Raw genomic sequence first — 25,681 nt, 5'->3', positions numbered from 1 at the left:
CAATCACGTAAAGCTCGCGAGCAGACAGAAGAAAAATAGTTGGCGAGAAGAGCAAAAGGAGATGTCTACAACACGGGCTATTCCCAGGTGGTCCCCCGCCAAGGTACTAGACCCGCCCGACAGGACTTTACTTCGGTGTTCGGATGGGAACCGGTTTTTCCCCTGTGGTGTGGTCGTAGACGACGAGAGCAAGCGGCCGAAAGGTAAGATCAAATAGTTGAGTTCCGTCTTCTTGCTTCTGTACTGGACTGAGTGGCCAACCCTGACGTCTGAAACCAGTGGAAATAGTTTGACAACAGAACTGCGGTGAAATGTTTTCCTCTATAAAAAGCTCATGGCGTTAATAATCTCAATCACAGTTTCAATTCCATGCTAAGGATGGACCTTGTGGAAAAGAGGAAACTACACTAGGGAGTGTGGCAATCTTTGTAGGGGCTGTCCTGTCTTCGTTTGGTTCAGAGTTATTTGCAGTGCCTTTGGCTAGTCTTTTAGGATAGTTTAAACAACACTAACAAGAAACGAGAAAAAGAAAACAATCACGTAAAGCTCGCGAGCAGACAGAAGAAAAATAGTTGGCGAGAAGAGCAAAAGGAGATGTCTACAACACGGGCTATTCCCAGGTGGTCCCCCGCCAAGGTACTAGACCCGCCCGACAGGACTTTACTTCGGTGTTCGGATGGGAACCGGTTTTTCCCCTGTGGTGTGGTCGTAGACGACGAGAGCAAGCGGCCGAAAGGTAAGATCAAATAGTTGAGTTCCGTCTTCTTGCTTCTGTACTGGACTGAGTGGCCAACCCTGACGTCTGCAACCAGTGGAAATAGTTTGACAACAGAACTGTGGTGAAATGTTTTCCTCTATAAAAAGCTCATGGCGTTAATAATCTGAATCACAGTTTCAATTCCATGCTAAGGATGGACCTTGTGGAAAAGAGGAAACTACACTAGGGAGTGTGTCAATCTTTGTAGGGGCTGTCCTGTCTTCGTTTGGTTCAGAGTTATTTGCAGTGCCTTTGGCTAGTCTTTTAGGATAGTTTAAACAACACTAACAAGAAACGAGAAAAAAAAACAATCACGTAAAGCTCGCGAGCAGACAGAAGAAAAATAGTTGGCGAGAAGAGCAAAAGGAGATGTCTACAACACGGGCTATTCCCAGGTGGTCTCCCTTCAAGGTACTAGACCCGCCCGACAGGACTTTACTTCGGTGTTCGGATGGGAACCGGTTTTTCCCCTGTGGTGTGGTCGTAGACGACGAGAGCAAGCAGCCGAAAGGTAAGATCAAATAGTTGAGTTCCGTCTTCTTGCTTCTGTACTGGACTGAGTGGCCAACCCTGACGTCTGCAACCAGTGGAAATAGTTTGACAACAGAACTGCGGTGAAATGTTTTCCTCTATAAAAAGCTCATGGCGTTAATAATCTGAATCACAGTTTCAATTCCATGCTAAGGATGGACCTTGTGGAAAAGAGGAACTACACTAGGGAGTGTGGCAATCTTTGTAGGGGCTGTCCTGTCTTCGTTTGGTTCAGAGTTATTTGCAGTGCCTTTGGCTAGTCTTTTAGGATAGTTTAAACAACACTAACAAGAAACGAGAAAAAAAAAACAATCACGTAAAGCTCGCGAGCAGACAGAAGAAAAATAGTTGGCGAGAAGAGCAAAAGGAGATGTCTACAACACGGGCTATTCCCAGGTGGTCCCCCGCCAAGGTACTAGACCCGCCCGACAGGACTTTACTTCGGTGTTCGGATGGGAACCGGTTTTTCCCCTGTGGTGTGGTCGTAGACGACGAGAGCAAGCGGCCGAAAGGTAAGATCAAATACTTGAGTTCCGTCTTCTTGCTTCTGTACTGGACTGAGTGGCCAACCCTGACGTCTGCAACCAGTGGAAATAGTTTGACAACAGAGCTGCGGTGAAATGTTTTCCTCTATAAAAAGCTCATGGCGTTAATAATCTGAATCACAGTTTCAATTCCATGCTAAGGATGGACCTTGTGGAAAAGAGGAAACTACACTAGGTAGTGTGGCAATCTTTGTAGGGGCTGTCCTGTCTTCGTTTGGTTCAGAGTTATTTGCAGTGCCTTTGGCTAGTCTTTTAGGATAGTTTAAACAACACTAACAAGAAACGAGAAAAAAAAAACAATCACGTAAAGCTCGCGAGCAGACAGAAGAAAAATAGTTGGCGAGAAGAGCAAAAGGAGATGTCTACAACACGGGCTATTCCCAGGTGGTCCCCCGCCAAGGTACTAGACCCGCCCGACAGGACTTTACTTCGGTGTACGGATGGGAACCGGTTTTTCCCCTGTGGTGTGGTCGTAGACGACGAGAGCAAGCGGCCGAAAGGTAAGATCAAATAGTTGAGTTCCGTCTTCTTGCTTCTGTACTGGACTGAGTGGCCAACCCTGACGTCTGCAACCAGTGGAAATAGTTTGACAACAGAACTGCGGTGAAATGTTTTCCTCTATAAAAAGCTCATGGCGTTAATAATGTGAATCACAGTTTCAATTCCATGCTAAGGATGGACCTTGTGGAAAAGAGGAAACTACACTAGGGAGTGTGGCAATCTTTGTAGGGGCTGTCCTGTCTTCGTTTGGTTCAGAGTTATTTGCAGTGCCTTTGGCTAGTCTTTTAGGATAGTTTAAACAACACTAACAAGAAACGAGAAAAAAAAAACAATCACGTAAAGCTCGCGAGCAGACAGAAGAAAAATAGTTGGCGAGAAGAGCAAAAGGAGATGTCTACAACACGGGCTATTCCCAGGTGGTCCCCCGCCAAGGTACTAGACCCGCCCGACAGGACTTTACTTCGGTGTTCGGATGGGAACCGGTTTTTCCCCTGTGGTGTGGTCGTAGACGACGAGAGCAAGCGGCCGAAAGGTAAGATCAAATAGTTGAGTTCCGTCTTCTTGCTTCTGTACGGGACTGAGTGGCCAACCCTGACGTCTGCAACCAGTTGAAATAGTTTGACAACAGAACTGTGGTGAAATGTTTTCCTCTATAAAAAGCTCATGGCGTTAATAATCTGAATCACAGTTTCAATTCCATGCTAAGGATGGACCTTGTGGAAAAGAGGAAACTACACTAGGGAGTGTGTCAATCTTTGTAGGGGCTGTCCTGTCTTCGTTTGGTTCAGAGTTATTTGCAGTGCCTTTGGCTAGTCTTTTAGGATAGTTTAAACAACACTAACAAGAAACGAGAAAAAAAAAACAATCACGTAAAGCTCGCGAGCAGACAGAAGAAAAATAGTTGGCGAGAAGAGCAAAAGGAGATGTCTACAACACGGGCTATTCCCAGGTGGTCCCCCGCCAAGGTACTAGACCCGCCCGACAGGACTTTACTTCGGTGTACGGATGGGAACCGGTTTTTCCCCTGTGGTGTGGTCGTAGACGACGAGAGCAAGCGGCCGAAAGGTAAGATCAAATAGTTGAGTTCCGTCTTCTTGCTTCTGTACTGGACTGAGTGGCCAACCCTGACGTCTGCAACCAGTGGAAATAGTTTGACAACAGAACTGCGGTGAAATGTTTTCCTCTATAAAAAGCTCATGGCGTTAATAATCTGAATCACAGTTTCAATTCCATGCTAAGGATGGACCTTGTGGAAAAGAGGAAACTACACTAGGGAGTGTGGCAATCTTTGTAGGGGCTGTCCTGTCTTCGTTTGGTTCAGAGTTATTTGCAGTGCCTTTGGCTAGTCTTTTAGGATAGTTTAAACAACACTAACAAGAAACGAGAAAAAAAAAACAATCACGTAAAGCTCGCGAGCAGACAGAAGAAAAATAGTTGGCGAGAAGAGCAAAAGGAGATGTCTACAACACGGGCTATTCCCAGGTGGTCCCCCGCCAAGGTACTAGACCCGCCCGACAGGACTTTACTTCGGTGTTCGGATGGGAACCGGTTTTTCCCCTGTGGTGTGGTCGTAGACGACGAGAGCAAGCGGCCGAAAGGTAAGATCAAATAGTTGAGTTCCGTCTTCTTGCTTCTGTACGGGACTGAGTGGCCAACCCTGACGTCTGCAACCAGTTGAAATAGTTTGACAACAGAACTGTGGTGAAATGTTTTCCTCTATAAAAAGCTCATGGCGTTAATAATCTGAATCACAGTTTCAATTCCATGCTAAGGATGGACCTTGTGGAAAAGAGGAAACTACACTAGGGAGTGTGTCAATCTTTGTAGGGGCTGTCCTGTCTTCGTTTGGTTCAGAGTTATTTGCAGTGCCTTTGGCTAGTCTTTTAGGATAGTTTAAACACCACTAACAAGAAACGAGAAAAAAAAAACAATCACGTAAAGCTCGCGAGCAGACAGAAGAAAAATAGTTGGCGAGAAGAGCAAAAGGAGATGTCTACAACACGGGCTATTCCCAGGTGGTCCCCCGCCAAGGTACTAGACCCGCCCGACAGGACTTTACTTCGGTGTTCGGATGGGAACCGGTTTTTCCCCTGTGGTGTGGTCGTAGACGACGAGAGCAAGCGGCCGAAAGGTAAGATCAAATAGTTGAGTTCCGTCTTCTCGCTTCTGTACTGGACTGAGTGGCCAACCCTGACGTCTGCAACCAGTGGAAATAGTTTGACAACAGAACTGCGGTGAAATGTTTTCCTCTATAAAAAGCTCATGGCGTTAATAATCTGAATCACAGTTTCAATTCCATGCTAAGGATGGACCTTGTGGAAAAGAGGAAACTACACTAGGGAGTGTGTCAATCTTTGTAGGGGCTGTCCTGTCTTCGTTTGGTTCAGAGTTATTTGCAGTGCCTTTGGCTAGTCTTTTAGGATAGTTTAAACAACACTAACAAGAAACGAGAAAAAAAAAACAATCACGTAAAGCTCGCGAGCAGACAGAAGAAAAATAGTTGGCGAGAAGAGCAAAAGGAGATGTCTACAACACGGGCTATTCCCAGGTGGTCCCCCGCCAAGGTACTAGACCCGCCCGACAGGACTTTACTTCGGTGTTCGGATGGGAACCGGTTTTTCCCCTGTGGTGTGGTCGTAGACGACGAGAGCAAGCGGCCGAAAGGTAAGATCAAATAGTTGAGTTCCGTCTTCTTGCTTCTGTACTGGACTGAGTGGCCAACCCTGACGTCTGCAACCAGTGGAAATAGTTTGACAACAGAACTGCGGTGAAATGTTTTCCTCTATAAAAAGCTCATGGCGTTAATAATCTGAATCACAGTTTCAATTCCATGCTAAGGATGGACCTTGTGGAAAAGAGGAAACTACACTAGGGAGTGTGTCAATCTTTGTAGGGGCTGTCCTGTCTTCGTTTGGTTCAGAGTTATTTGCAGTGCCTTTGGCTAGTCTTTTAGGATAGTTTAAACAACACTAACAAGAAACGAGAAAAAAAAAACAATCACGTAAAGCTCGCGAGCAGACAGAAGAAAAATAGTTGGCGAGAAGAGCAAAAGGAGATGTCTACAACACGGGCTATTCCCAGGTGGTCCCCCGCCAAGGTACTAGACCCGCCCGACAGGACTTTACTTCGGTGTTCGGATGGGAACCGGTTTTTCCCCTGTGGTGTGGTCGTAGACGACGAGAGCAAGCGGCCGAAAGGTAAGATCAAATAGTTGAGTTCCGTCTTCTCGCTTCTGTACTGGACTGAGTGGCCAACCCTGACGTCTGCAACCAGTGGAAATAGTTTGACAACAGAACTGCGGTGAAATGTTTTCCTCTATAAAAAGCTCATGGCGTTAATAATCTGAATCACAGTTTCAATTCCATGCTAAGGATGGACCTTGTGGAAAAGAGGAAACTACACTAGGGAGTGTGTCAATCTTTGTAGGGGCTGTCCTGTCTTCGTTTGGTTCAGAGTTATTTGCAGTGCCTTTGGCTAGTCTTTTAGGATAGTTTAAACAACACTAACAAGAAACGAGAAAAAAAAAACAATCACGTAAAGCTCGCGAGCAGACAGAAGAAAAATAGTTGGCGAGAAGAGCAAAAGGAGATGTCTACAACACGGGCTATTCCCAGGTGGTCCCCCGCCAAGGTACTAGACCCGCCCGACAGGACTTTACTTCGGTGTTCGGATGGGAACCGGTTTTTCCCCTGTGGTGTGGTCGTAGACGACGAGAGCAAGCGGCCGAAAGGTAAGATCAAATAGTTGAGTTCCGTCTTCTTGCTTCTGTACTGGACTGAGTGGCCAACCCTGACGTCTGCAACCAGTGGAAATAGTTTGACAACAGAACTGCGGTGAAATGTTTTCCTCTATAAAAAGCTCATGGCGTTAATAATCTGAATCACAGTTTCAATTCCATGCTAAGGATGGACCTTGTGGAAAAGAGGAAACTACACTAGGTAGTGTGGCAATCTTTGTAGGGGCTGTCCTGTCTTCGTTTGGTTCAGAGTTATTTGCAGTGCCTTTGGCTAGTCTTTTAGGATAGTTTAAACAACACTAACAAGAAACGAGAAAAAAAAACAATCACGTAAAGCTCGCGAGCAGACAGAAGAAAAATAGTTGGCGAGAAGAGCAAAAGGAGATGTCTACAACACGGGCTATTCCCAGGTGGTCCCCCGCCAAGGTACTAGACCCGCCCGACAGGACTTTACTTCGGTGTTCGGATGGGAACCGGTTTTTCCCCTGTGGTGTGGTCGTAGACGACGAGAGCAAGCGGCCGAAAGGTAAGATCAAATAGTTGAGTTCCGTCTTCTTGCTTCTGTACTGGACTGAGTGGCCAACCCTGACGTCTGCAACCAGTGGAAATAGTTTGACAACAGAACTGCGGTGAAATGTTTTCCTCTATAAAAAGCTCATGGCGTTAATAATCTGAATCACAGTTTCAATTCCATGCTAAGGATGGACCTTGTGGAAAAGAGGAAACTACACTAGGGAGTGTGTCAATCTTTGTAGGGGCTGTCCTGTCTTCGTTTGGTTCAGAGTTATTTGCAGTGCCTTTGGCTAGTCTTTTAGGATAGTTTAAACAACACTAACAAGAAACGAGAAAAAAAAAACAATCACGTAAAGCTCGCGAGCAGACAGAAGAAAAATAGTTGGCGAGAAGAGCAAAAGGAGATGTCTACAACACGGGCTATTCCCAGGTGGTCCCCCGCCAAGGTACTAGACCCGCCCGACAGGACTTTACTTCGGTGTTCGGATGGGAACCGGTTTTTCTCCGGTGGTGTGGTCGTAGACGACGAGAGCCAGCGGCCGAAAGGTAAGATCAAATAGTTGAGTTCCGTCTTCTTGCTTCTGTACTAGACTGAGTGGCCAACCCTGACGTCTGCAACCAGTGGAAATAGTTTGACAACAGAACTGCGGTGAAATGTTTTCCTCTATAAAAAGCTCATGGCGTTAATAATCTGAATCACAGTTTCAATTCCATGCTAAGGATGGACCTTGTGGAAAAGAGGAAACTACACTAGGGAGTGTGGCAATCTTTGTAGGGGCTGTCCTGTCTTCGTTTGGTTCAGAGTTATTTGCAGTGCCTTTGGCTAGTCTTTTAGGATAGTTTAAACAACACTAACAAGAAACGAGAAAAAAAAACAATCACGTAAAGCTCGCGAGCAGACAGAAGAAAAATAGTTGGCGAGAAGAGCAAAAGGAGATGTCTACAACACGGGCTATTCCCAGGTGGTCCCCCGCCAAGGTACTAGACCCGCCCGACAGGACTTTACTTCGGTGTTCGGATGGGAACCGGTTTTTCTCCGGTGGTGTGGTCGTAGACGACGAGAGCCAGCGGCCGAAAGGTAAGATCAAATAGTTGAGTTCCGTCTTCTTGCTTCTGTACTAGACTGAGTGGCCAACCCTGACGTCTGCAACCAGTGGAAATAGTTTGACAACAGAACTGCGGTGAAATGTTTTCCTCTATAAAAAGCTCATGGCGTTAATAATCTGAATCACAGTTTCAATTCCATGCTAAGGATGGACCTTGTGGAAAAGAGGAAACTACACTAGGGAGTGTGGCAATCTTTGTAGGGGCTGTCCTGTCTTCGTTTGGTTCAGAGTTATTTGCAGTGCCTTTGGCTAGTCTTTTAGGATAGTTTAAACAACACTAACAAGAAACGAGAAAAAAAAACAATCACGTAAAGCTCGCGAGCAGACAGAAGAAAAATAGTTGGCGAGAAGAGCAAAAGGAGATGTCTACAACACGGGCTATTCCCAGGTGGTCCCCCGCCAAGGTACTAGACCCGCCCGACAGGACTTTACTTCGGTGTTCGGATGGGAACCGGTTTTTCCCCTGTGGTGTGGTCGTAGACGACGAGAGCAAGCGGCCGAAAGGTAAGATCAAATAGTTGAGTTCCGTCTTCTTGCTTCTGTACTGGACTGAGTGGCCAACCCTGACGTCTGCAACCAGTGGAAATAGTTTGACAACAGAACTGCGGTGAAATGTTTTCCTCTATAAAAAGCTCATGGCGTTAATAATCTGAATCACAGTTTCAATTCCATGCTAAGGATGGACCTTGTGGAAAAGAGGAAACTACACTAGGGAGTGTGTCAATCTTTGTAGGGGCTGTCCTGTCTTCGTTTGAGATATGTCCAGAAATGCACGTATTGGCGAAAATGGCACAAATGGCAATTAATCGCCAAAATCGCCAAACTATAAACAAAATTCAAATGAGGTGGCAAAGGGGCCCTTTACAAAGTGGCGATTTTGGCGAAAATGGCGTATTTGGCGAAAATGGCAGAAATGGCGCTTAATCGCCAAAATCCCCAAACTGTAAACAAAAATTCAAATGAGATGGCAAAGGGACCCTTTGCAAAGTGGCGATTTTGGCGAAAATGGCGTATTTGGCGAAAATGGCAGAAATGGCAATTAATCGCCAAAATCGCCAAACTATAAACAACAATTCAAATGAGATGGCAAAGGGGCCCTTTGCAAAGTGGCGATTTCGGCGTAAATGGCGTATTTGGCGAAAATGGCAGAAATGGCGTTAATCGCCAAAATCGCCAAACTGTAAACAAAAATTCAAATGAGGTGGCAAAGGGGCCCTTTGCAAAGTGGCGATTTCGGCGAAAATGGCGTTTTTGGCGAAAATGGCAGAAATGGCAATTAATCGCCAAAATTGCCAAACTGTAAACAAAAATTCAAATGAGATGGCAAAGGGGCCCTTTGCAAAGTGGCGATTTCAGCGAAAATGGAAGAAATGGTAATTAATGGACAAAATCGCCAAACTACAAACAAAGAGTCAATTGAGATGGCGAAGGGGCCCTTTGCAAAGTGGCGATTTTGGCGAAAATGGCGTATTTGGCGAAAATGGCAGAAATGGCAATTAATCGCCAAAATCGCCAAACTATAAACAAAAATTCAAATGAGATGGCAAAGGGGACCTTTGGAAAGTGGCAATATTAGCGAAAATGGCGTATTTGACGAAAATGGCAGAAATGGCGCTTAATCACCAAAATCGCCAAACTGTCAACAAAAATTCAAATGAGATGACAAAGGGGCCCTTTGGAAAGTGGCGATTTCGGCGAAAATGGCATATTTGGCGAAAATGGCAGAAATGGCAATTAATCGCCAAACACGCCAAACTGTAAACAAAAATTCAAATGAGATGGCAAAGGGGCCCTTTGGAAAATGGCGTATTTGGCGAAAATGGCAGAAATGGCGATTAATCTCCGAAATCGCCAAACTGTAAACAAAAATTCAAATGAGATGGCAAAGGGGGCCTTCAGAAAATGGCGATATTGGCGAAAATGGCGTATTTGGCGAAAATGGCGGAAATGGCGATTAATCGCCGAAATCGCCAAATTATAAACAAAAATGCAAATGAGATGGCAAAGGGGCCCTTTGGAAAGTGACGATTTTGGCGAAAATGGCGCGCACTAATTCTGTATCTTTTCATCAACCACAAATAAAAAAAAATATAGAGAGAGTGCATGTTGGCCTTGTTCTTAAAACGTGTTTTGGCAGAAATGGCAATTACTCGATGAAATACCTAATTTGTCAAGACAAATTGAAATGACATAGCAAAGGGTCCCTTTTGAAATGGCTATTAATTGCCAAATAGTTAACCACATATTAATATAAAAATGTTTCCAGTAGTATAATTGTATACTAATAATGACAACGTTACTGTAACTTAAGTGTCATTAATCTGTTTTTAATCCTTTTACCTTTAATTGATAACCTCAGGTGATTTGAAATTCGTCCCAGACAAGAGTGTTTGGTCGGGAATTACCACTTATAACTAATTTCTTGTTCAATTCAAATCGAATAGCCAACGAGTTGTATTCGATTATCACTAAATGGTATCTTCGTAATGTTCATGGCAACTTTCTTACCAAAAAATCCAAGATAGATATCCTTAATTTTCCAGGCTTGTAGGCATTGTTTGAATAGCGACAGTTCAACATTATATGTTATGAGGAATCCAGGTTGGTTCTTGGCTACGCATTCAGATAATTAGATGGTCCGTATTGCCTTGTATATCCATCCTGTTTGTTATAATGGCGTTCAATCGTACAAGTATATATAAACGAGGTGGTTCATTGCAGTTTCACAGAACATGAACGTGTAAGGTTTAGTATTTGTTATATAGACGCGGCGGCCATCTTGAAATAGTCGATTTTGGATAACTACTTTATGTAAGTAGAAACGATTAGTGTCATTCCCAGCCGACTTTGGTGGTCACTCTATGTAAGCAAAACGGTTAATGTCGTTCACAGGGACTCTCAGGCAATTGTTAAAATAGAAGGTAAAAAGGCCGGGTGACGTGTTTCGACGAGCATTAGCATTAGCAATTTAATGAAACACATATTGTACTGAGAATTGGTTTGGTGGTCTCAGCGCAAAAAAACAATACATTTTCTAAATTTCTGGCCCCATCTCATAAAGCAATAATGGGACACATTTTTTAAGAACGAGACAAACATGTACACTCTCTTTTTATATATCTAGTTGATGAAAAGATACAGAATTAGTTTGAATGGGATATGTTTTATGAAAGAGACAAACAAGTTATTACTTTGATCCAGGGGGGGGTGATGAACTCGTCAATCGCTCCTATAGGCATCGCGCGGCGGATGATCTTGGCCATCGTGACGTCACGAGAAATTTATCCCGGGAACTTTAAATGGTTTCAGCGAGCGAAATTGTTTCGTGGTTTCAAGAGGTAAAAGTCGAGACGTTGCGATGAAACGACCGAAGGTATGTGTTTATCTATCAATGCTATATAGTAAAATTGCAATATATTCTAGGAAAGAGCATTTCCATCGTAAAAAATCAAGAACTTCCCGAGATCGACCAGATGGTACAACTCATACCGGCGCGTCTTTAGAGACGCATTACTAAAGAGTCCAGTAGAACTCAGTCTCGAGAAAAACAAATGACGTTAATATGGTATAGGTCTTTCAGTTAGTGATAGAAGTGAGTCATCTAATAAGTTAGCAAAAATGATCAGTGGGATAAAAGTCGCAAACCTCAGGGATGTTTACAAAAATTGCGAAAGTGGCGTGGACAGGTCACGAAACATAGCGTCATGATGTTCATACTAGACTATCAAATTGTGTAAACAATTCATTAAAACTAAACAAATGTAAGAAGCAAGTGTTTTTTTTTTTCATAGAATATGGGCTATAATCTTCAAGGGTTTTGAAAGGATTTCCTGTTTGAGTCAAACGTATCAAAATGTTAATAAAGCGTATTGAATCAAATCGTCGGGCGATAACCAAGGATATTATTATAGCTTATCGTATTGCAAATTTTCACCATAAATTACGATCATTTTGTCAAAACATTCATTGCTCATGATGGAAATAAGTTCACATTGCCTTTCTCTTTGCTTCTTCGCCCCACAAACAAAGGAAAACATGGTTTTTATCCTGTAAATAGTCAAATAGAATCTATCGCAGGGGTAAAGTGCCGTGAGCTAAACTTTTTGATCAACACCTACATTTTTAGGACTTTATGCAGAGAATCCAGGAGGAGGATCCGTAGAAAGGATGGGTATGTAGCTTTGCCTTAATCGCTTTACAGAGTTAATAGGAAAAAAACTAGAAAAAGCCAAGAAAACGGACACTAGTAAGCGTTTCAATGGTGTAATATTGAAAATGTGTTTCCTCGGGCGTCCGCATCTTAAAAATGAGGGAGAAAAAAACTTCTAAGGATATTAAAAATTGCAGGATTTTCATGCAATGAATATCATCACCCTTCTCACACTTTTACAATATAAAAAGATACTTTTTTAATGATACATTTTTTCGGTTTTCCTTTTTGTGTAGTTCAATAAAGACACCAAAGTTCAAGAACGACAATATAGTTCAATAACTACGCGAGTTCAGAAAATGACACGAGTATCAATGTATGTTTATTAGGTAATGTCAAGGCAGGGAATCTACTGGAAGTGGGAGTGCAGGGGCATCAGTTTAATTTTCAATCATTGATTCTTTTTAACTTACTTGGACTCCATGCTATTGTCAGTTACATCAAGTGACACTGTCCAGGTCCAACAATCTTCGGGGCCTGCTCGTACAGTTTTATCACCCAGCTTGTACAGTTTTATCACCCAGCTGATGTAGCCTTGCGGTAATTTCTCAGTAGGCCTAACTTAGTAAAGACCCAATCGTTCCATGACTATAGGTGGCCCATTATAATAGCTCTAAAGCCCCTCTTTAAAATTTGCTGTTGTACTGTCTCTGCTAATATATTTCACATAGCCTTGCCTTTTAGCTGTTGGTTTAAGATTACAAATCAGTCTTTGGATTATCCTGATAGGTTGCTTGAAGTTACAAAAATTTATAATTCAAGGGAGACATTTTTTTACCATTGCTTGGGTGGGGGGGGGGGGTGTGGTGTTTGTGGTTTAACTCACCTATATTAATGTGAAGTTTAGGGAGTAGGTGAGGAAAACCATTATAATGTCTGGGATTTTAAGTGATAATATTGCCTTTATTTATTTATTTTGTTTTGACTTTTGTATATATAATAATCTCTTTTAATCTGACTGATTTTATAATTAGGTGCTTCCTTGGTTGGGAATACTCTGTAGATGATGAGAAAAAACATGCAGTGTATGATAGAGGAGGTGCTGCTTACTGGATGTCTGTAAAGATCTAGTATAATAGATTCCACAAAGAGAGTAGTGCGGTGCGGGAAGTGGAGGATGGTAGATGGAGTGGATTCCATGGAGCAAGAAGAGACCATACAGGATACAAGAAATTAGAAGAACCAGTTTCCTTTTATATTTTATATACTGAACAAATGTGTTTTCTTTCTTGCATAACAGGTCTGACTTAGACTTGTTTACATTTAAAAACTTTGCAGATTGACTTTGATTAAAAGAAACGGTTTGTTATCAATAAAATTTTCTTACACTGGTGTTTTTCTTTTACTTCTTCTTTAACTTTTTGGTGTCTTGTAGAATTTAGTTAGCCAAGCTGTCTAGCTGCCCTGCCATTAGTTGCAGTTAGGCAGCTACCGGCTTGGCCTCTATTACTGTGTTTTTAATTTCTTTTGCTTTTTGTCTTAACCTTTCTTCTTTTCCTTTCAAGTCTTTCTCTTCTCTTTCAATTTCCTTTCTCCTCTCCTCAATCTCAGTGGCTGCCAGTCAGCTCCTTACTTCTATTTCTTCTTCCAGGGATAGCTGTAAAAATGAGTAACCCACCTATAATAATCTGTCTATTATTGTTAACTTATCTTACCCCCGTCTATACGATAATAAAATATGTTCAGCTCATCCTTTAAAACATAAAGCATCCTATCTCAACAAACTGTTGAAAGCCTTGTTTCATCAGGTACGGGGAGGGGAGGTGAGGTAGGGTAAACGCAAATAAAAATAGCCATAGGCGAATGGGGCGAGTTTCGGAGAAAAGGCCTGTTTCCATACGTTTTGACGTCATTATGGTACCATTCGGCTGAGCCCTATGTGCCTCTTGTTATTTTAAGATGCCTTTTGCTTTCCCAGAAAACCATGAGATTGGGAGTCTTGCCCTATCAGCACTTGGCTAGTGTCACCAAGGGACTTCTGTAAATTATATAAATGAGTTACAGTACTTTCTCATTTCATTTTTGTTTGTATAAAGCTTGTTTTACTCATTTGATATCTTAAAATTTGAGGTACAATTTGCTCCACACAAATAAAGATATTAATGCAAATGTATATCATCATATCTCTGGGAGTATTCCAAATGTTTCTGCCTTTTATTTGAATGGTACTTAGCTCCTCATACAGACCTGCCAACCCCTGATAAAGGAAAATCTTTAGACTCATGAAAAAAAAATTGGGAGATTCTACAAAAACTAGTGAGATTCTATTTTTTCCCGATCAAAATTAAACGACCCCTTTTCCATTAGGGGAATCAACTGTTTATTTTAATATAACCTTCCTTTAGTGTGGTCCGTTATGTAACAAATTAGATGCCACTTTTTCTTTGATGACTTTAAGAGGCCAGAAAATAGGTTATCACTGTGACAAAACATACAGCAGAGTCATTTCTTTCGGCTAAGACAACTTCATGGTTAAAATAGTCAAAGATTGATGTTTTTATTCAACAAGGTAATATTTCAATTTAGAATATTTCCCAGAAAATCATGAGATTGGGAGTCTTGTCATGAGACCGTGAGAAAAGTTAAAAAATCGTGAGACTCACGGCAGAATGGTGACAGTTGGCAGGTCTGTCTCATATGACATTTTCTATCGAAACCTGTATGTAGTAGGAAGAAACTTTGTATCAAGTGGGCACTACAGCATTCTCTGAGGTGTTCAAAGTACATGTTTGACTCCATTCGCACTAACTGTTGATGTGGAACGATATGAAATTGCTTCATGCATAACAGATGTACATGTTTGGGGCTGTATATAAATCTTATTAATTTTTTTTGTTATTTATGAATGTAAGCTTAAAGGTATTACAGAGAAATATCCTTTGCTTCAACAAGATGGTACAACCTTCAAGTGTTAAAAAATATATATATTCCTTCGAATTTCCACACCAAAACGATTTTCTAAAACATGCGATGTTAATATGCGATCATGCAAATTTCTGCGACAAATATTCCACTTGAAAAAATTGGCTTAAATTGTTTACGAGGTAATTATCAACAGAATATAATACAATTAACTCTCCTTCTCGGAAAGAGCTGTTGCAACTATACTTTCCCTCTAACAGAAACTACTTTAAAGTTTACTTATCCCGGAAAGACAGCTTGAATAGGTGGTACTATTGGCATTATTGGAGATAACAGCAAAGTAATGAATACAATTGCATCAGTTCTGGGACTGTACCTTTAATAGCGGCTACGCTGGTACACTCGAATGGACTGATCATTTTTTCTGCTAGTTTATCTCAATTAACTTCAGAGACAATGCTTTCCAATAGAAGTAACCCACCCTTATGCCAAGTTTCGATGTTCAACACCTCACCGATTTCGAGAAAATGCGATATTACTGTGCGAACATGCAAACTTTTGAGGCACATTATTCCACTCGACGAAATTGACCGAAACTGTTTACAGCTCTCATACGCGTTATTTTTCTGATTAATACACATTTCACTCACCTTCTCGGAAAGAGATGTTAGAACTGCACTATCCTACCGTGACAAAAACCATTTTGGAGCGTCAATATCCAGGAAAACCAACTTTAAAAGTAGCATTTGGAAATGGCAACGGCGCCATTTTCGAAAACTCCTCGAAGTTGCGCGCTTCTCTCCTCGTGACGTCACGATGGCCAAGATCGTCCGGACAAACAAACTACCAAGTTCACCACCCCCCCCCTGCTTTGATCCAATGTTAGGCTCGATTACCAGCCGCTGTTCGGGAAAATGAGCCCGCACTCATCCCCCCGAAGGTCTCTCTTCGGGGAGGATCAAGACCGGACCCGGGAGACGGCGGAAATCGAGCCTAATCCAATGTTTATGTTCAATAAATGCGGTGAAGTATTGGGCACAAGTGACATTTCGTTCAGGTTTACATAAATTGGAAATAAGTGAATTCACACATTTCAAAATGGCGCATACAAGCTGCTGGACTTTTCGGCTTTCGTTACTTTTAGGGGACCGTTTCTCTAAAGAGCAAAACAAGTAAGTGCGAGAAGAAAGTGAAGAGTTTAAAACGACGGAAGAAGATAATGTGTATAGTGGAGAACCAAAAAAGAATGAAGGGCACACAATGGTTACCGTGAAAGCATCTTTTAGCCAGGAACCATGCGTTTTGCAATCGCTTTTCATTTAAGGCTGCCTCACAATTTAATGGAACCAATGTGAAGAGAATTGTAACCAGTGAGGATTGTTAAGGTCTACATGGAACCTCAAAAGTTAGAGTGTCCATGGCAAGGAATTATTAAGATTTAAAGGACTTGGTAGTTCTCTCCTTGAGTAATTAGTGGACTTGTAAGTCTTTGAAAGGAATGAACCATACAAAAGCAAATGATGCTAGTGTGATATCATCACATCACTTTTGGTAAGTCAAGCGACATCGAAAGTAAGGAAATGTTTACTTAACCTGTGAAGTACATGGCACAAATACATATTAGCTTAACTGAAACGACTTCCATTTGTTGTTTTCAGATATATTTGATTCAGTTGTATTTGATAAAATAATGTTGTTTGACAGTTAGGTAAAGCTGTTTTGTCATATATTTGATTCAGTTGTATTTGATAAATGTTGCCTCACAGTTATTGGGGCCTCTTATTAGGCAAGTAATTTGAACTTTTTTTTAGTACTGTTGCCTCACAGTTATAAGGACCTCTCTAGTTATCTACTTTGAAGGGGCCACTTTTGGCATCCAATTCAAATCACCAGAGGCTGGTGATTTTTCGCCAGTTTCGCCATTGCATGCATGGTGGTTTTTGCCAAAATCGCCAATTTCGCCATTTTCGCCAAAATCGCAAGCCTCCAAGGGGCCACTTTTGGCATCCAATTCAAATCGCCAGCGGCTGGCGATTTTTCGCCAGTTTCACCATTTTCACCATTGCATGCATTTCTGGAAATCCAATTTGAATATTTTGCCACATATCGCCAGCCCTCTGGTGATTTTTGCCAAAATTGCCAATTTCGCCAAAATCACCATTTTCGCCAAAATCGCCAGCCTCCAAGGGGCCACTTTTGGCATCCAATTCAAATCGCCAGCAGCTGGCGATTTTTCGCCAGTTTCGCCATTTCCGCCATTGCATGCATTTCTGGACATAAGTGCTTCGTTTGGTTCAGAGTTATTTGCAGTGCCTTTGGCTAGTCTTTTAGGATAGTTTAAACAACACTAACAAGAAACAAGAAAAAAAAACAATCACGTAAAGCTCGCGAGCAGACAGAAGAAAAATAGTTGGCGAGAAGAGCAAAAAAAGATGTCTACAACACGGGCTATTCCCAGGTGGTCCCCCGCCAAGGTACTAGACCCGCCCGACAGGACTTTACTTCGGTGTTCGGATGGGAACCGGTTTTTCCCCTGTGGTGTGGTCGTAGACGACGAGAGCAAGCGGCCGAAAGGTAAGATCAAATAGTTGAGTTCCGTCTTCTTGCTTCTGTACTGGACTGAGTGGCCAACCCTGACGTCTGCAACCAGTGGAAATAGTTTGACAACAGAACTGCGGTGAAATGTTTTCCTCTATAAAAAGCTCATGGCGTTAATAATCTGAATCACAGTTTCAATTCCATGCTAAGGATGGACCTTGTGGAAAAGAGGAAACTACACTAGGTAGTGTGGCAATCTTTGTAGGGGCTGTCCTGTCTTCGTTTGGTTCAGAGTTATTTGCAGTGCCTTTGGCTAGTCTTTTAGGATAGTCTAAACAACACTAACAAGAAACGAGAAAAAAAAAACAATCACGTAAAGCTCGCGAGCAGACAGAAGAAAAATAGTTGGCGAGAAGAGCAAAAGGAGATGTCTACAACACGGGCTATTCCCAGGTGGTCCCCCGCCAAGGTACTAGACCCGCCCGACAGGACTTTACTTCGGTGTTCGGATGGGAACCGGTTTTTTTTTTCTCTAAAAAGGCTCCGTGGAGCTTTTTATTTACAAATTAAAATAATCATTAACGTGTATATCTACTTGCTACTTTACATGCGTATTTTCATGACGTTGAATTCTAATTCACACCTTGTTTTACAGTTAGATTGTGAACACTAATTGATTATTTTCAACTTTCGCGAGAGCTTCGCCTAAACACCAGTCAAAAGGAAAGTAAAATAGAGTTCCGCGTTGTACATACAACTTGAACTGTTCACGCAGATGTGACTTGACAATCGAGCCAAAGATGGCCTCGGGTGGTACGGTCTGGTTACGAACTCTGTGGTAAACAGCTGATTTGTGAATTGCACACCTGCTTATGGTTAAGATCCAGTTAATTAAATCAGTATGCTTCTTACTAAATAAGTCACTAGTTTTTGGGACTTTGCCCAATACTTTAAGTCCGACAGTTAAAGGTAGGTTGTTATTCGCAATCTTGTCAATTAAGGGTTGAACTTTCGTCCAGAATTCATCAATAATAGGGCAATCAATTAAAGCATTTTCGATGGTGTCCGTAACGCCACAGCGATGACAGACAGACGAGTTGTACACATTCATTCTATTCAACGAGAGGGCTGTCGGTAGCACCCGATGTGCAACCTTCCAATTAATATCGCCTTGTTTGTTAGAAATTAGGGGCGAGTATAGCGTTTTCCATTGCTTCGTGCTGAAATCGGGCGCAGGTTGTAGTATTTCTTTCCACTTATCTATCGCAGGGATCGTTGGCTTCTGTAGCTGATGAAGGTGATGATAGAAGGTACGTGTCTTGCACGCTAGCAGGTCAGGTGGGGTGCTTCCGGGACTCAAGGTGTTAATTACAAAACAAGGCTGTAGTATGGGTAGCTGTCGTGAGTGATTTGCATTTATTAGGTGAAGCCACTGCTTGGGGATCGCGGCCAGGAGGTCCCGATACTCCCGTATTGCTCTCGATAAGGCGTGAGGCTTACTATCAGTTAATATCTCGTGAATGGCCTCAGGAGGTAAGAACCCGGGGACCGCTTCGTAACAGATGTCCTTAACACGAGTGATACCTGCTGCAATCCAGTCCGTGTATAGAAGAGGCTTTTCCTGAGAAGTAATCAAATCATTAAGGAATAATGGCTCATTAAGGACATCTGTGATCAAATCAGGGATCTGGGTACGGGTGTGGCATTCCTTATGCCTGTACCATGCCATTAGTAGTTCTCGATGAAACGCAGGAATGTCGCCATCAATACGCAATTCCTCCTCCGTCAGTTCTCCCTCACACGAATTACGCGCGTCCTCTGGCAAATTCGGAATCGTAGCATTAAAGAAGGTCTCCTGTGCATTTTCATCACATGGCTCGGCTGAATAAAGTTTTTTATAGAAAGCACGAGTCTCAGAAAGTAGATCTCTTGTCTCGGTGACGGTATCTAGATTATCTTTAGTCAGTACACGAATTGTCTGATTCGCTTGACGACTCTTCTCCAAAGAAAAAAAGTAACGCGTACTTTTTTCTCCTTCCTCCATAAATTGAGCTTTTGCACGTATTTTGGTAGCCTCCAGGTCTTTCAAATCTAACTCCTTAAGCTTTTCTTTCGTAAGGAGGTATTTTTCTATATCCTGTGTCGTGCCATTCTTCGCTCGCTCTTGCAAATGTACTTATTTATTCTCTAACTGAAAACGTTCGTGGCGAAGCAATTTACCCCTGATCTTGGCTTGTCTGATGGCTATAATCTTAAAGTTTTGTTTGGCTTTATCCCACCATTTGAGAGGATCAGAAAAGTTTTTAAATTCTTCCTGCCAACCGGTCCAAAACTGCTCAATCTCTATCTGGAATACAACGTCAGTAAGCAAATCATTATTTAAGTGCCAGAAGCCAGGTCCACGATGAATCTTATCAAAATTAATTGCCAGCGTTATACAATCATGATCGGAATGTGCGTAAGGTTTAATATCCACTGCGGTAATAAATTGGTTCAACACGCGGCTAGTAAGGAAAAAATCAATTCTTGTGCGAATGAATAAATGGTTAGAAGTCATACGGCCAATCCACGTATAATTCCGCTCATCCTTGTGTCGTTCCCTCCAAATATCGCATAGATCGTAACGCTCATTAAACGTACGCAGAAAATAAGTTGCAGCTTGTCGAGAATTTGGATCTCCACCAAGTTTATCCAGTCTGTTGTCCATAACAGAGTTAAAATCACCCCCGATTATGTTTTCATATTCCTTTGAAATATAAGGCTCTAAATTCAAGAAAAAAGTCCGCCGTTCAGTGTCGGTGTTGGGAGCGTAAACATTCACTAAGTTTATCGTTTGTTCATCCATTTCAATTACAAGATTCAAAACACGACCTTCATTGTCTCTTTTTGTCTCTTTAACTTTGTAATCTAGGCGCGAGCTAATTAAAATCGCAACGCCCCTCGCGGAATTTGTCCCGTGGGTGCAGGAAACGTGACCTTGCCAGTCGCGTTGTAGTTCAATTTCCATATCAGCCGTCCAGTGAGTTTCTTGCAAAAATATAATAACAAATCTGCTGCGGGTGAAAAAAGAAAAAGCTGTTTTTCGTCGATCCGCAGAACTAAGCCCTTGGCAGTTTATACTTGCAACAATAGTCATTAGGGTTGTAATATATAATAAGGATATAATCAACCAAGCCATCATGAATCTTGATAGAGATATATTCATGTTGTTGTTTTGCCAGTCGTTGATTTATCCCGTTGCTTTCCACTATTTTTCACATTCGGGGCAGGATTCAACCGCTGTCGGCGAGGTGGTGCTTTGTTATCAGAATCTGAGGAATCCACTGCGAGTTGCCTCTTACATCCTTGCGCTCGTTTTTCGATTTCCATCTCTTCCAAATTTCCGTGATCAGCAATATCATTAGTAGATTCTCCATTAATATTATTCTCGTCAATTTCTTCATTCGAATTCGCATTAGCTGCATCGTTGGTAGGCGTAGGGACAGGCACATTCTCCGCTGGTGCCGTATTTTCAGAATTAGTCGAAGTTTTATTTTGATCGCCCATGTGTTGTTCAACCTCATCACGGTTGTTCCTTCGATCGCAATTATAGGACATGTGCCCTTTTCCTTTGCAAATGCGACAAATGATCTCAGGGCATCTTTTGCGAGTATGCCCAAGCTCCTTGCATTCACTGCAGACAGGTTGTTGATCGTTGTGAATAACTCGACACCATTCACCGCCGATTCGTAGTGAATATGGAATAGATCTCTTCTCTAACACCATCTTTACTAAACGATTGCCATTCTCCAATCCGGCAAAAGCATGGTCAGCTTTATATTTTAAATGGATAACATCCCCCTTTACCTCGCCATACTGGTTGAGGACCTTTTTGATTTCATCATCCTCGATATAGGAACGCAGATTTAAAATGCTAACATTAGTGAGCTTGCCGTGTGGTGGATGACACGAAACGTGGGTGTCCTCGAAGTCAAATCCTTCGTCTACCAGCGCCTCTGCATCCCGTTGATTTGAAACCTCGATTAAATATTCTCTATTTCCCAAATCTTGGAAAACAGTCACATTTGATTCAATAGATCCATCAATAGCTTCTTTTAACTCCTTCGGGGTCATATTAAACGGCATCTTAAAGGTAACACTTCGAACCTTCCGGTCGGCCATCTTGGCCTTCCTGAAGTAAACGAAACTGCTCCTTCAAAATAAACGTTCAGCACAGATTTCAATCCAAAAAACACAAATAAATCTCGAGTAGTGTCTTAGGAACTGACTGGAAATAAATTCCACACAATGTCGTCAACAATAACCACAAAAACAGAACTAATTCTCGGAGCACGTGGGAACCGGTTTTTCCCCTGTGGTGTGGTCGTAGACGACGAGAGCAAGCGGCCGAAAGGTAAGATCAAATAGTTGAGTTCCGTCTTCTTGCTTCTGTACTGGACTGAGTGGCCAACCCTGACGTCTGCAACCAGTGGAAATAGTTTGACAACAGAACTGTGGTGAAATGTTTTCCTCTATAAAAAGCTCATGGCGTTAATAATCTGAATCACAGTTTCAATTCCATGCTAAGGATGGACCTTGTGGAAAAGAGGAAACTACACTAGGGAGTGTGGCAATCTTTGTAGGGGCTGTCCTGTCTTCGTTTGGTTCAGAGTTATTTGCAGTGCCTTTGGCTAGTCTTTAAGGATAGTTTAAACAACACTAACAAGAAACGAGAAAAAAAAAAACAATCACGTAAAGCTCGCGAGCAGACAGAAGAAAAATAGTTGGCGAGAAGAGCAAAAGGAGATGTCTTCAACACGGGCTATTCCCAGGTGGTCCCCCGCCAAGGTACTAGACCCGCCCGACAGGACTTTACTTCGGTGTTCGGATGGGAACCGGTTTTTCCCCTGTGGTGTGGTCGTAGACGACGGGAGCAAGAGTAGTACTAGGCGTCAGTAGTGGTCTCAAAGGATGCCGCCGCCGCTATTGTTTTAAGGCTATTGTTCTAAGTTGTCAATCAAATTAAAAATTCAAGATGGCGCCCGGAGAGGACTCGGAACTTAGTTACTAATTAATATGTAAAAGTGAACTGATATATGTGGATAAAGGGAATGGCTTAGACATGTGGTACAGAATTTTTGTCCTCTGCGCAGTACGCATGCGCAGTGTACTACGCATGCGCAGTACGGAATCTTGTGTAAAAACGTTCTAAAACGTTTTTAAACTAGTCTTAAATGTTTATTAGGGTTATAAGTAAAGAAAAAAAGTCTTTCCCAACCCTTCTAGCATCGCAAGATTAAGAAAGAACGAGCTGACCGGGAATCGAACCCGGGTCACCTGCCTGACAAGCAGGGATACTAAACCACTGTACTATCAGCCCCTTTCCGAGTTAATCACAACAAAGTAGTCAGGTGAGCAATGTTTATTTTATTATTATTATTTTTCTTGTAATTAAAGTTTAACAATAGTGTGATTTTATTTCTATGAGAAAGAAGAAAAATGGTGTAAAGTGAGAGATCACAATCATGTCACAGGGGAGTACCGCGGAGCGGCCCATAGTTCATGTAACCTAAACAAGCGGCGTACAACACACATTCCTGTATTCTTCCATAATTTGCGTGGATATGATTCCCACCTCATTATGCATAGCATTACAGTCTTTAGTTCTGCTGGACCAAAGTCTGCAAAAGCAAGGGATTAAAAAACACTCAAGCAGTCAGAGAAATCTTAAACTGTGAGTCTATGATGCGACACATTCAGAAAGAACTCTCAGATCCATTGGAACAAAGACGTTTGATGGCGATCGCAATTAAAAATCATTTTACCTTATGAAGAAAACCTTATAAAATAGTTAAAAATTTAAATGGGTTACAAAGTTCCTTTACATCCTTGTCTTCTTGTTTTGGTAAATGTAAACTACGTTTAAAAGTCTCTTGCAATTCGAAAAGAGCCTCAGGGTAATCGTAGATGTTTCTCATTCCAATGATGGCAGTTTTCTTCACGAGTGTAGGTATAGCGTACTGTTCTTCTGACATCTGATCACAGACGTAAAACATATCTTGCTTAGGATTATACCACAACCACACGTTCCGCTCCACATCATACACATACAAGACTTTGTTGAGGACTTTACACATTTCCACGGCCCAACCTGTTCCGCCCATGCAAACATTTTTTTCTGGTTCAAAACAGGTAAACGCCAGCACCATGTCAGCTTGTTTTACCACATGATAATTTCGATGTATATACTGTAAACTGATCGGGTTGGTTAACTGTTTGTTGAGACGAAAAGCCACTTTAGTTGTGATAGGAATCGCTTCAGCTAAATGTTGATGAGTTAAGGGTTGTATGGAGGCTTTTCTCGGATGGCAAGGAGGTATGAGGACATGCACTGGTAAACCATAGTGTCTTGCTAACTTTTCTGCTTCTAAATCCACACCATTTGCGCCGCCAGAGATTACAGTGAAAGCCATTGTATTATGTTTATGATGAGTTGAGCTTAACGTGAGCTTTATAGAAGATGTATGACATCATTGCCCAGGCATGTTCAATTCCCATAGGACTTGATCTTTTCTGGTGCATGCATCTCGTAGTAAGAAATAGCTTTTTGAACAATGTCATTCATCACTTCTTTGTTGAAGTCAAATAAAGAACAGTTTAAAGCGTCAAACGTAAGATTGTGATAGCTGATGCCCTGTATAATAACTTCATGTATAAACTTTTTGTAGCCTTGTAGTAGCGAAGGGTCCATTTGCTGTAAAATTTCCTCGAGTCTGTTGGACTGCTCAGTATTGATCTTGTGAGGTAGTTGGTCCATCAGGAAGGAAGCACTGTTGCTTGTTAGCCAATAACTTAAAAAATGCCGTGGTTTCTCTGTTCACTTGATGAAATACCTCTCGGTTCAAAGCAAACAAGTCGTAATTCAATTGATCAAAGGTCATGCTTGTGTTGGCCAATGTCTCAATCATCAAGGCTCGTATAAATTCTTGGTAGGAGGTAAATTGACGAGGCTGTACTTTTCTTAACAGCTGTTCCAATTTAGTAGACGGTGTCGTAGCCCCCATGTCTTTCGGTTAGATCTTGTACCAGCTGTTCTTGTTTTTGAACCAAAGTTTTCAGTCTAGCCGCTTCTTCTTGGAGTCTCTCAAACTTTTCCTTGAGCTGTTTAATCTGTTGCAACAACTGAGCGCAATAAGCTAGTGATTTACTAGCGATGTTGATCCACTCGAGCTCACACATAATGAATGAACTGTGTTGCCCATGCATGCTTATATGAGCTGGTCACGGTCGAATGATTCATCCAACTTAATGTATTTGCGTTGAGACTCTGTCAGCTTTTTCTTGAAAAACAGGGTGACAATGACTGGACTATCCTGATTGAAGTCGGGAATAGTGTTATTCCATTCTGTCACAGTCACTTCTAAAATGTCCACCAAATAACTCCGCATGGAATAAAATTGAATGGGGTTACATTCAATCAGCGTTTTTTCGTTATTATAAGCGACAGACTTCATGATGGTTTTGTTTCCATCAATGCTTTTAGTTAAATTGCAAGACAAAAACAGAGGACGTAAATTGTCTGTTCCATGAGATTTAGGAAGTGTGGATGCTTTCTTGTCCCCCATACTGGTAGTCGTTGTTTCGGTTGTTGTGTGAGAAGAGGGAATGACCGGGTGATCATCATACACATTTGGTACCTGTTCTACATGTCCCTCTACTCCATACAACACTAAAAAAGTGTTGTCTTTCAAATCATCTGAGTATTTCGCTGACAGTGGAAACCCTATGTCAAACTCGATGTTTAGTTTAGCATGTCTACTTGAAGTTTTAGTGAATTGAATAGTAAGAGTGTGATAATAAATCAAATGGGTTTTGTTTTGCTCATGAGTATGTTTTTCAACCCGCAAATGATGAACTTGTAAACCTGAACCATCAGCACCAAAGTTAGAACGGTTAAACAACCACGCATCCTTTTGGTACCACTCTAATGCGACCGTATAAGTTTTGTTGCGAGTTAAGGAGGTCATATCAATCTGCAGTTTTCCAGTGTATTTTTCGTGAGATACACCATCCGCAATTTGTACCCCTCTTAACAAAGTCACACTCAGAGTCGTGGGTTTCCAATAATGGGGAGATACAGGCAGATCTACAAACTTATCGTCCAAGTCGAGTCCAAGATCCATATTCCATAATGAAAGGTTAGTCATCCAGGGTTTGAACACATTCAAAACTGTTTTTGGGGTTTCATAGGCCTGATGAATCGCTTTGTCAAAGGCTTCATTTAAATTCACAAAGCGCCAACTAAATGTGGAGCAAAGATACAGCAACCCGTCTACTACATGAATGGGTTGAGTAAAAGTAAATTTTGCATTGAGACAGGTTGCAGGATCTGGTTTTACGCCA

At 41.9% G+C, this 25,681-nt stretch overlaps 2 long non-coding RNA genes and 18 other non-coding genes across 20 annotated transcripts; 1 reads left to right on the top strand and 19 right to left on the bottom strand.

Moving 5' to 3' along the window:
* Positions 1-62: 62 nt before the first annotated feature.
* LOC140936107 (5S ribosomal RNA) lies at positions 63-181 on the bottom strand. Its single transcript, XR_012165328.1, has one exon. It is a non-coding gene; the product is annotated as a 5S ribosomal RNA (ribosomal RNA).
* Positions 182-595: 414 nt separating this feature from the next.
* On the bottom strand, positions 596-714 carry LOC140936105 (5S ribosomal RNA). The gene has a single exon (XR_012165327.1). It is a non-coding gene; the product is annotated as a 5S ribosomal RNA (ribosomal RNA).
* A 413-nt stretch (positions 715-1,127) lies between these two features.
* LOC140936102 (5S ribosomal RNA) lies at positions 1,128-1,246 on the bottom strand. Its single transcript, XR_012165324.1, has one exon. It is a non-coding gene; the product is annotated as a 5S ribosomal RNA (ribosomal RNA).
* Positions 1,247-1,659: 413 nt separating this feature from the next.
* LOC140936104 (5S ribosomal RNA) lies at positions 1,660-1,778 on the bottom strand. The gene has a single exon (XR_012165326.1). It is a non-coding gene; the product is annotated as a 5S ribosomal RNA (ribosomal RNA).
* Positions 1,779-2,192: 414 nt separating this feature from the next.
* On the bottom strand, positions 2,193-2,311 carry LOC140936088 (5S ribosomal RNA). The gene has a single exon (XR_012165311.1). It is a non-coding gene; the product is annotated as a 5S ribosomal RNA (ribosomal RNA).
* Positions 2,312-2,725: 414 nt separating this feature from the next.
* LOC140936103 (5S ribosomal RNA) lies at positions 2,726-2,844 on the bottom strand. The gene has a single exon (XR_012165325.1). It is a non-coding gene; the product is annotated as a 5S ribosomal RNA (ribosomal RNA).
* A 414-nt stretch (positions 2,845-3,258) lies between these two features.
* On the bottom strand, positions 3,259-3,377 carry LOC140936087 (5S ribosomal RNA). The gene has a single exon (XR_012165310.1). It is a non-coding gene; the product is annotated as a 5S ribosomal RNA (ribosomal RNA).
* A 414-nt stretch (positions 3,378-3,791) lies between these two features.
* Positions 3,792-3,910, bottom strand: LOC140936101 (5S ribosomal RNA). Its single transcript, XR_012165323.1, has one exon. It is a non-coding gene; the product is annotated as a 5S ribosomal RNA (ribosomal RNA).
* A 414-nt stretch (positions 3,911-4,324) lies between these two features.
* Positions 4,325-4,443, bottom strand: LOC140936100 (5S ribosomal RNA). Its single transcript, XR_012165322.1, has one exon. It is a non-coding gene; the product is annotated as a 5S ribosomal RNA (ribosomal RNA).
* Positions 4,444-4,857: 414 nt separating this feature from the next.
* LOC140936099 (5S ribosomal RNA) lies at positions 4,858-4,976 on the bottom strand. Its single transcript, XR_012165321.1, has one exon. It is a non-coding gene; the product is annotated as a 5S ribosomal RNA (ribosomal RNA).
* Positions 4,977-5,390: 414 nt separating this feature from the next.
* On the bottom strand, positions 5,391-5,509 carry LOC140936098 (5S ribosomal RNA). The gene has a single exon (XR_012165320.1). It is a non-coding gene; the product is annotated as a 5S ribosomal RNA (ribosomal RNA).
* A 414-nt stretch (positions 5,510-5,923) lies between these two features.
* Positions 5,924-6,042, bottom strand: LOC140936097 (5S ribosomal RNA). The gene has a single exon (XR_012165319.1). It is a non-coding gene; the product is annotated as a 5S ribosomal RNA (ribosomal RNA).
* A 413-nt stretch (positions 6,043-6,455) lies between these two features.
* On the bottom strand, positions 6,456-6,574 carry LOC140936096 (5S ribosomal RNA). The gene has a single exon (XR_012165318.1). It is a non-coding gene; the product is annotated as a 5S ribosomal RNA (ribosomal RNA).
* A 414-nt stretch (positions 6,575-6,988) lies between these two features.
* LOC140936085 (5S ribosomal RNA) lies at positions 6,989-7,107 on the bottom strand. Its single transcript, XR_012165308.1, has one exon. It is a non-coding gene; the product is annotated as a 5S ribosomal RNA (ribosomal RNA).
* A 413-nt stretch (positions 7,108-7,520) lies between these two features.
* On the bottom strand, positions 7,521-7,639 carry LOC140936084 (5S ribosomal RNA). The gene has a single exon (XR_012165307.1). It is a non-coding gene; the product is annotated as a 5S ribosomal RNA (ribosomal RNA).
* Positions 7,640-8,052: 413 nt separating this feature from the next.
* Positions 8,053-8,171, bottom strand: LOC140936095 (5S ribosomal RNA). Its single transcript, XR_012165317.1, has one exon. It is a non-coding gene; the product is annotated as a 5S ribosomal RNA (ribosomal RNA).
* A 3,625-nt stretch (positions 8,172-11,796) lies between these two features.
* Positions 11,797-13,232, top strand: LOC140935194 (uncharacterized). The gene is made up of 2 exons (XR_012165175.1): positions 11,797-11,860; positions 12,874-13,232. It is a non-coding gene; the product is annotated as an uncharacterized lncRNA (long non-coding RNA).
* LOC140935193 (uncharacterized) lies at positions 13,064-15,558 on the bottom strand. Its single transcript, XR_012165174.1, has 2 exons — positions 15,412-15,558; positions 13,064-13,496 (listed from the first exon to the last, which is right to left on the bottom strand). It is a non-coding gene; the product is annotated as an uncharacterized lncRNA (long non-coding RNA).
* A 1,636-nt stretch (positions 15,559-17,194) lies between these two features.
* Positions 17,195-17,313, bottom strand: LOC140936093 (5S ribosomal RNA). The gene has a single exon (XR_012165315.1). It is a non-coding gene; the product is annotated as a 5S ribosomal RNA (ribosomal RNA).
* A 4,772-nt stretch (positions 17,314-22,085) lies between these two features.
* On the bottom strand, positions 22,086-22,204 carry LOC140936091 (5S ribosomal RNA). Its single transcript, XR_012165313.1, has one exon. It is a non-coding gene; the product is annotated as a 5S ribosomal RNA (ribosomal RNA).
* Positions 22,205-25,681: the final 3,477 nt, after the last annotated feature.

This window comes from Porites lutea, chromosome 4 (assembly GCF_958299795.1).
Source record: "Porites lutea chromosome 4, jaPorLute2.1, whole genome shotgun sequence".
In the NCBI taxonomy this organism is placed as follows: domain Eukaryota; kingdom Metazoa; phylum Cnidaria; class Anthozoa; order Scleractinia; family Poritidae; genus Porites; species Porites lutea.
This window is presented reverse-complemented; position numbering and strand designations above follow the sequence as displayed.